The sequence below is a fragment of the Peromyscus maniculatus genome, chromosome 22 (assembly GCF_049852395.1).
Source record: "Peromyscus maniculatus bairdii isolate BWxNUB_F1_BW_parent chromosome 22, HU_Pman_BW_mat_3.1, whole genome shotgun sequence".
Lineage (NCBI taxonomy): Eukaryota > Metazoa > Chordata > Mammalia > Rodentia > Cricetidae > Peromyscus > Peromyscus maniculatus.
Window position 1 is genome coordinate 29,820,734 of NC_134873.1, and position 7,922 is coordinate 29,828,655.

The 7,922-nt window shown below is 41.5% G+C and overlaps 1 long non-coding RNA gene across 1 annotated transcript; it reads left to right on the forward strand.

Moving 5' to 3' along the window:
* The first annotated feature begins 608 nt into the window (after positions 1-608).
* Positions 609-3,954, forward strand: LOC143270233 (uncharacterized). The gene is made up of 2 exons (XR_013047325.1): positions 609-698; positions 3,337-3,954. It is a non-coding gene; the product is annotated as an uncharacterized LOC143270233 (long non-coding RNA).
* Positions 3,955-7,922: the final 3,968 nt, after the last annotated feature.

Here is a 7,922-nt window from a genome sequence, read left to right on the forward strand (position 1 = left end):
TCACACTTCCTTCCCAGGAGGAGGAGAGTGAGCTCAAGGGTGGAAGCCATTGTTACTCCTTCCTGTGGGCTGGGTTGTTCCAGGAAGGATGTGTACTTCCCCTTGAAATCTTAATTTATTTACTTTTAAAAATGGGAAATGATCAGATGTTGGAATCCCACTGAAGGTAAAATGCCTTAAACTTTGTGTTCCCAACTAGCACAAAACACGGGCCAATGCTCACACCAACCTCAGAGAAATATCAGGTAGTTACAGAGGGAAAGCAAACCCTCAGGGTAGAATCTACATTTCCTTAAGCATGAACCCATTTACACCTATCTCATGGATGGCGTGGAGCAAGAGGCTGGACCCAAGAAAGCATGATCCAGAGACTCCTTCAAGAAAGAACACTGTGGGTGGGACTCTTTGGCAGCCCTTAGCAGTCAGCTCTCTCAGATCTGTCACTGATTACATCTGAGGTCATGGTGTTCTCAGAATGGTCTATCCAGTGCCTGAGATGACAGTACCACTGCTTACATCGTAATGGCCAGTGTGTGCTGCTGAACTCCACTTTGGATTGATAGACACTTGTCAATTCTAAATCAAGGACTACGCTTCTTCCTTCCACTGATATTTCTTCCTAACGGATCTTCCATCATGTGATTCCGCCTTTACCCTATCAACACAATAAGACCAGGAGGGTGACCCAAGATAAAGAAGTAAGGTGGAGCTTGGGGGGACTGGACCATTACCCACTCAAATGGCAATGGAGGAAGGAAGTGGGGCACAGTTAGTTACCAGCACAGATTGTTGGCTTCATTGCTAAAACCTCTCCCAGCAGTAGCTTTAAGAGATGATCTGGTAGTACATTGATTCAAATATTTGCAAATGTGGGAGAATGATTTGTAGCAAGATAATGGTACCTCATTGCAGTGCCAGGAATAAAGAAAAGAGAATGTGTTAGTCTCTAAAGGAATAGAGCTGATAGAAACAAACAGAGAGAGAGAGACAGACAGACAGACACACAGACACACAGACATGCGCACACAGACATATACGGGTCTGAGCTAGGTCCTCTGCATATACCTTCTGGTTATGTAGCTTACTGTTCTTTTAGAACTCCCAACAATGAAAGTGGGGATGTCTCTGACTCCTTTGCCTATACTTGGGGCTCTTTTCCTCCTACTGGATTGCCTCATCCAGCCTTGAGTTGAGGGTTTGTGTCTAGTCTTACTGTATCTTGTTAGGCCATGTTCAGTGGACATCCCTGGAAGCCCTCCTCTTTTTTTTGGAAGGGAAATGGAGGAGTAGATCTGGGGGAGAGAAGAGGGGAGGGGATGGACTAGGAAGAGCAGAGGGAGGGGAAACTGCAGTCAGGATTTAATGTATGCTAGAAAAATAAAAGAAAAAAAAAGGAAAATCCTTCACAAGTGAGCCCAGCTTTTTGGGTTTTCATTAATTCCAGATGTAGTCAAGTTGGCAACCAAGATTGGTGACTATGAAGACCTCTAGTAACTTAGCTGTTCTTAATCCGGCTCAATGGGAATCATAGGCTGCCAAGATGCTCTAATAAAACTACCTTCAACTGAATGGCTTATAAACACTAGACATTGATTTCTCAAACTCCTGAAGGCTGGAAGTCCATGATCAGAGAGCCAGTGTGCAGGTTTTGGGAAGGGGTCTCTCTTAGGTTGGGTCTATATGGTTGTCACTGGGAACAGAGTAGGTCGTTGGCCTCTTTCAAAGGCACTATTCCCATTTTTTAGTATATTGTATCATAATACAGAGGTTCCAAATATCTCTAGATGCCATCTCCTGGGGTGTTAGGATGTCTACATATGAATCCTAAGGAAGGTGCATAGTTACTCAGCCCACTGTTGAAAAACACAAAATGTTGAGCTTCAGACTCAGGGTATAATATTTAGTGAAGAACCTCAAAGAAAATTAAATACAAAGGCAGATGCATTATGGCAAGACAATAACTGGGAAAATCGGAGTCTCTGTTATATCTTGGTAGATTTTCCCAAGGATTCTAGCTACTCAGATTCTCAAACTTCCAGCCTGAAAGAGTGTTCTTCCTCTCCCACCATTAACAGTCACCATTGCTTCTGATGGGAGGACACTTGCAAACCCTCCATTTATGAATGCCAGGTTAACGGTTTGTGTTATGGACCTCCTCAATATCCCAGCTACATAGTCTAGATAACTTTATAACATAATGAATTTCAAGTGCTTCCAATCACAGAGATTGTAGCCATTGTGTAGGCAGAGGGTTCCTGCTTTGTGGAAGAGTCTGCCAGACATTCTGCAGGACACAGAAAAAAAAAGTGAATTGCAAGGCAGACTACACTTAGGCAGGAAAGCCAAACTGAATACAGAGAGAAAGACGAAGTCAAGCAGACACCATCCATCCACCAAGCAGCAAGATGCCAGCAGACCGGTAATACCACAGCCATGTGGCAATACATGGATTAATAGAATTGCGTTAATTTAAGTTATAAGAGCTAGTTAGTAATAAGCCTGAGCCATCGGCCAAACATTTATAATTAATATAAGCCTCTGAGTGATTACTTTATAAGTGGCTGTGGTACCACATGGGATGCAGTAAAGCCTCCAAGCTACACTATTGTCTGCCTTGTTTAACTGTACATGAAAGAAATGTGAATACCTACTGTGTGTCCAACTTTTTGATACTGGATAATGATACTGCCATTATTATTATAGAGTTCATACTCAAAACCCAGAAAATTGAACTGTAAAATTTTTTATTTTTAGAAAACTGCTGGGTATATCTTGTATGCCTGTAACTCTTAGCACTGGGGGAGGTACAGACAGGTGGATAGCTAAGGTTCTTTTGGCTGCCACACCAGCCAAACAATGGAAAGCTCAAGGTTCAGTGAGGGAGACCCTGAACACCCCAACATGTATGGATTTTCCAAGTGGAACTATGGGCATTTGTTTGAACACCAAGGGACACAGAACTAACTAGGATTCTCAGGAATCCCTGGGCATTACCAAGATTTGCCCCTGATGCCCAGAGACTCTCAGCATGGCTCACTATTTAACTAGAAAGACACAGGGGTTAGGGGGAGGGGATAGTCATAGTGACTCCTTGCCAAATCCAAATCAAACCAGGTCCACAGACGCTGCCAACATATGCCACGGCCATTTCCCTATTCTATAAATGTACAATTTGTAGCTGGTATACTTACAGAAGCAAGACCTTCATTTGTGTCCTTGATCTATTGGGTCAGGGTGGGTGCTGAAGAGGGAACCAAATAAAAGGACCTGAAGTTGGATAGCCACCCACTCTACTTCCTTGTAGAAAGTAAATAAAAAACAACATTGCATTCCCAGGCAGAGGGTGGCCATTTGCTCCACCCCGAAAAACTTCGAGGATGAAGGACTTGTGATTTCTCCCACATTTCCTGCAGAAGCCAGATGGATCTGGAAATACTCAAACATTTTCTTCCATCAACGTTCACTTTCCAGATGTAGTCCCACTGCATCGGTGCAGACTAAAGCGGCCTCAGATACATGGTGTGTGTTCTTTAAAAGTGTATTTCTATTGAAGTCATCAAAGATGGAAAAGAATTTGTATCTATGTTGTACGGACAATAATATATATCCTAGTTCTCTTGGACCTATGTTGACTGCTTCCTTCCACAATGGCTCTAAAAATGATACAGATTGTGAAAACTTCTCCATAAAGGACCACATTATGCCATTAAGTTGACTACATTATTCCAATCAGAGAGGATGAGAAGAGCCTGGAGAACAATGTTAAAATATCTATAATCAAAAGCCAGGAGATAAGCATTCAGAAGATTGGGAGATGGGGGCTGATGCTTGACCAACGTTTCCAAAGGTTAGGGACAATATAAATGGCTGCATCTCTCCCCTCTTTTCTCAAATAAGGAAACACAATGTGTCCACAAAGAAATAAAAGATTGTGAAAGCATATGTAATTATAAAGATATTTGTTTATGTTAATTCTATTAAAATACTCAATGGATTGACGTAAAGCAGAAACAATGCATAGTAAGTTTTATAACCCATAAAAATCAAAGTGTGTGACTAAAAGAATACAAGATGCCTGAGGGTTATTCTTGCCAGCTTAGTAAGACTGACAAGTGCCTAGGAAAATAATCAAGCATACACTGACTGGGAAGCCTGAGGATATTTCCAGACAGTATTAACATAAGGAAGGGGGTCTACCTTGAGTGTGGGTGGCCTCTCACCATGCCTGGGAGCCTGAATGGAATAATGGGGGTGAGGGGAGCTGCAGAGGCTCTCTCTCTCTCTCCCCTCTCTCTGCCACCATGGAAACAAAGTGTGGCAAATGAAGTATGACTGCAAACATGGAAAAGTTCACCATGGAAGGTCCATCCATACACAGAAAGTGATACATTATCACCTGCAAGTAGCTTGTGTAACTAATTCTTGCTTGATATGTGTAATTTCACTAGGTTCAAGTTAAAGCCTTCCTTTTGTTTAGAAGGAAAAGGAGAAGGGATAGAGGAATGTCTTTTTGTATGCTGTGAAAACATGCTGCTCTGATTGGTTGATAAATAAAGCTGTTTGGCCAATGGTAAGGCAGAATAGGGTTAGGTGGGACATTCTAACTTGAGAGGAGGAAGAAGAAAGGCAGAACAGAGAGGATGCTGCCAGCCTCTGCCATGAGAAGCAAGATGTAAAGATACCAATAAGCCATGTGGCAAAGTATAGATTTATAGAAATGGCTTAATTTAAGATGTAAGATCTAGCTAGTGAGAAGCCTGAGCCAATAGGTCATACAGTTTGTAATTAGTATAAGCCTCTGTGTGTTCATTTGGGTCTGAATGGCTGTGGGACCACAAGGACATGGGAGCTGGGTGGACATAGGAAAACTTTCAGTTACAAGCTTGTTTAAGATGAATGCTATGAAATCCTAGACTAACCATCAAAATAATAACGCAAGCTGATATAGTTTATAAGCCAACTAAGGAGATTCATTGGAATTATTAAAAAAAAAACAAAAAACAAAAAACCTTCCACTAAACCAAAGCAATAGAGTCAAAGAGATGAAGGGTAAATAAACAGATAAGATAGAAGGGACCCCCGTAGAAACCTAGATGATGCAAGATAGGCCACATCAATAATCATATTATGTATTATCAAAAGGCAAATGCTGGGCTGGACAGATGCATCCCCACTTAAATGTTATGTGTGGCTCTTACAGAGGACCACAGTTCAGTTCCTACTGCCCACATTAGGCAGCTCACAACCCCCAGAAACTCCAGCTCCAAGAAATGTGATGCTCCTATCAGCACTTGCCACAGATGCTAACTCATAATTCAATACAAATCCTGTTTAAAACCAGAGTCTGTCATATGTACTAAAACGCAGGGGCACGGAGTAAGCCTCCTGTGAGAAAGCCATTACAAATGTGAATAAATTAATACCAAATACATTAAAACTGAGGAGTAATTTTTAAAAGATATATCATAAAGATACTACCAAAAGAGTAGGTGGCTAAACTAATAACAAATCATGTACATTTCAGAACAAAGATTCTTCACAACAGCTAGAAAGGGCATTTCATAATTATGAAGGAGTCAATTCATTAAAGGAACTAATTCCTAAACAGTTATGGACCTAACATCTGATATCTCAAATACGAGATGCACAATTCTTGTGAAAACATACACACACATAAAACAAACAAACATACAAAAAAACAAAAACAAAAACAGGGATTCCAGTCAGCGATGTGAATTTTTCATATCTCAGTAACCAAACTGATAAAACAGATATTGTGAAACTTAGAGCCACATAAAGGGTCTTTATTCCTACCTGTCTATTCAAGATTACTCTAGAGTTTTAAGCCAATGCAAGAGGCAAGGAAGAGAAAGTCAAGGCGTCCAATCAGCAAGAAACAGAAGTGCCTACTTACAACCTGATCATCTATACTGCTGGTTCTCCACCTTTCTAGTGCTGCGACCCTTTCCTCATGTTGTGGCAACCCCATCCATAAAATTATTTCATTGCTACATCATAGCTGTAATTTTGCTACTGTGGTGAATCGTAGTGTAAATATCTGTTTTCAGATGGTCTTAGGCGACTCCTGTAAAAGGGTCGTTCAACCCCAGAGAGGTCATGACCCACATTTTGAGAATTGCTGATCTATGTAGAAATCCTCATAGGAGATCCTCAAAAAGCTACAAGAACATAGTAGTAAAACTGCAGAAAACTAAGTACAGCATTTACGAGCATCCTAAGGGTGTTTGGTGTGTTCTGTTTATTGTATATCCACAGGACCTCAATACTTCTGTTTTTACAATATATAAAAATGAGACAGAGTGGATGGGAGAGATGGATTGGTGAATAAGAACGTTAGCTGATCCTCCAGAGCACCCAGATTTGATTCCCAGAACCCACACTGAAGCTCACAATTGTCTGTAACTCTAGTACCAGGGCATTCAATGCCCTCTTCTGGCTTTCGTGGGCACCAGACACATACATCATACACACACATACCTTCAAGCCAAGCACCCATACACATACAAATAAGTAAATAAATTTTTTAAAAAATAAAGAGAAAAACAGACTAAAAACCAAAAGGACCAAAAGGGAAGGCAGGTAGAACTGTCTAATGTTTTAGGTTTTTATAACTACAAAATATAAAGTATGAGAAGAACTCCATAGAAGTTGAAATTAATGCAAAGAAATTTTGCAATAATTGAAGTTCAAGTATGCGTACAGCCATCCTGAGTAATAAAATGAGGCAGCTACTCAATGAATATTATAACAAGAAGAAAATTGTATGAATATCTAGTAAATATTAATTGTCTTAGTTACTGTTTATTGCACCATGACCAAGGCAACTCTTATGAAGAAAGCATTTAATCGGAGCTTGCTTACAGTTTCTGAGGTTTAGTCCATTATCATGGTGGGGAGCGTGGCAGCATGCAGAAAGGTGCTGGGGCAGTAGCTGAGAGCTACGTCCTGATCCATAGGCAGAGAGAGATAGACTCTGGCATGGGCTTTTGAAACCTCAAAGCCCACCCTCCAGTGACAGTGCCTCCAACAAGGCCACACCTCCTAATCCTTCTAGTCCTTTCAAATAGTGCCACTCCCTCCTAACTAAGCATTCAAATATATGAGCCTATGGGGACTGTCTCATTTAAACCACCACAGTAATTAAAAGTAAAACCACACATGGTCATGAAAGAATGTAAGAAGATTTTTTTATTCCAGAAAGAAGGGATGAGGTCAGGATGAAAAGAATCTGCATGCTTATAAATAGGCTAACTGGTGCTTCCCGCATTTCTGGATAGGATGCCTACCTGGGACCTTAGTGTCCAACTGTGATGGATCATCTTGAGTGTCAAGTGGATCTGGAATCCACTGAGACAGGACTCTGGACAGATTTGTGAGGGCACTTCAAGGAGAATAAACCAAGGGGACAGAACCCTCCCCCAGGGCAGGTGCACTTTCCAGGGTTGGCCTAGACATACAGCCATCAGAGGGAAGCAGTCTGCTGTCTGCCTGCCTTTGTTTCTTGCTGGTTAGAGCATCTATCCAGTTATCATTGCTGCCAGCATCTTTTGCTGCAACCACAACCCAATTTCTCCAGCCGTCAACCCAAACTGGAGGTGAGAGACTCTCTAGGAACTCCATAGGCCCTTGGTACCAAACCGGGGCTCCTGAGGCACCCAGCATAGAGGACCAAGCAGCAACTGGGTTCCCAGGCCCTCCTGTGTACCCATAGCCATTGTTAGACTGCCCAGTCCATATAATACAAGCTAACACAATTTCCTTTTATATCTTAATTCTCTCAGTTCTTCTCCCACTAGAAAACCCTAATCCACTACCCATGGTCTCTGGTCTAGACAATGTCTTCTGTTTTACCTCTCAGCATCATTTCCTGTAAATAATACCTGGTTGGAAACTGAGGGAGG